This window comes from Tarenaya hassleriana, unplaced genomic scaffold (assembly GCF_000463585.1).
Source record: "Tarenaya hassleriana unplaced genomic scaffold, ASM46358v1 Cleome301, whole genome shotgun sequence".
NCBI lineage: Eukaryota > Viridiplantae > Streptophyta > Magnoliopsida > Brassicales > Cleomaceae > Tarenaya > Tarenaya hassleriana.
The window spans coordinates 77361-79492 of NW_010966188.1; positions in this window are offsets into that span (position 1 = coordinate 77361).

Here is a 2132-nt window from a genome sequence, read left to right on the forward strand (position 1 = left end):
GCTTCCAAATGCTTTTAAAACATAGTTTGACATCCCTAAACATGTTCTAAACCTCAAGCACGCAATGAAATCTCGATTTGGACCATCACACATTGAAAACAAGCTCTCACAAATCCAACTCAAGCCACTCACCTTGTTCTTGAGTTTGTCCGAGCTTGTGTGCGTTCCTCGTGGCTCCACACGACGTGAACACCTTCAGGACACGTCTAGGGACGTTCCCCCTTGCTTCTCCGAGCTCCCCTTGCCCTGGTTCGTCGCCTTTCTCTCCCTCTCTCCCTCTTTCTCTACTTCCTCTGTTTTGCCCGAAAATGGCTAAGGCAGAGGATTGGGAGATGTTTATGGCGTGCGAGAGGAGTCAAGTGGGCTCGAGCCCAGGCCCATAGGCGAGCCTGCAACACCCTCGAGGCGAGCCTGCTTCTCCGAGCTCCCCTTGCCCCGGTTTTTTTTTTCTTTTTCCTTTTCTTCATTCTTTCTCGGTCCTTTCCGCACGTGACGATCCTCGTGCCTCTCCCCGATATTGTATCATCACTTTTGGTGATTTCGTGATATCTCTATTTAATTATTCATTTTTAATAATTAAATATTCAAATCGGGTTACGGGGTATTACATAGAGTGCATCAAAACATGTTTAGAGTGCGTCAAAACATACTTAGAGTGCATCCAAACATTTTTAGAGAGCTACCAAACATTTTTAGAGTGCGTCGAAACAGGTTTAGAGTGCATCCAAACATACTTAGAGTGCATCCAAACACACTTAGAGTGCGTCCAAACACGTTTAGAGTGCGTCCAAACACTTTCAGAGTGCATCCAAATATGTTTAAAGTGCATCGAAACATTTTTAGAGTGCGTCGATGCATATTTAGAGTGCGTCGAAACATGTTTTGAGTGAATCGAAACATGTTTAAAGTGCATTAAAGTATACTTAGAGTGCATCCAAACACGTTTAGAGTGTGTCCAAACACTTTTAGAGTGCATCCAAACATGTATAGAGTGCATCGAAATATTTTTAGAGTGCGTCGATGCATATTTAGAGTGCGTCGAAACATGTTTTGAGTGCATCAAAACATGTTTAAAGTGCATTAAAATATACTTAGAGTGCATCCAAACACGTTTAGAGTGGGTCCAAACACTTTTAGAGTGCATCCAAACATGTTTAGAGTGTATCGAAACATTTTTAGAGTGCGTCGAAACATGTTTAGAGTGCGTTTAAACATGTTTTGAGTGCAGCAAAAGATGTTTAGAGTTCGTCGAAACATGTTTAGAGCACGTCAAAACATATTCAGAGCGCATCCAAACATGTTTAAAGTGCGTCGACACTTGTTTAAAGTGCATTCAAACATGTTAAGAGTGCGTCCAAATAGGTTTAGAGTGCATTAAAACATTTTTAGAGTGCGTCGAAACATATTTAGACGACGTCGAAACACGTTTAGACTTCGTCTAAACATTTTTAGAGTGCGTCGAAACACGTTTAGAATGCGTTCAAAAATATTTAGAATGCATCCAAACATGTTTAGAGTGCCTCAAAACATACTTAGAGTGCATCCAAACATTTTTAGAGTGCGTCCAAACACATTTAGAGTGCATCCAAACATTTTTAGAGTGCCTCAAAACATACTTAGAGTGCATCCAAACATGCTTTGAGAGCATCCAAACATTTTTAGAGTGCATCGAAACATGTTTAGAGCGCTTCCAAACATACTTATAAATGCATCCAAACACACTTAGAATGCGTCCAAACACGTTTAGAGTGCATCCAAACATACTTAGAGTGCATCCAAACACACTTAGAGTGCGTCCAAACACGTTTAGAGTGTGTCCAAACACTTTTAGAGTGCATCCAAACATGTTTAGAGTGCATCAAAACATTTTTAGAGTGCGTCGAAACATGTTTAGAGTGCGTTGAAACATGTTTTGAGTGCAACATAAGATGTTTAGAGTTCGTCGAAACATGTTTAGAGCACGTCAAAACATATCCAGAGCGCACTAAAATATGTTTAAAGTGCGTCGAAACATGTTTAGAGTGCATTAACACATTTTTAGAGTGCGTCGAAACATATTTAGAGTACGTCAAAACATGTATAGAGTTCATCTAAACATGTTTTGAGTGCACCGAAACACGTTTAGAGTGCGT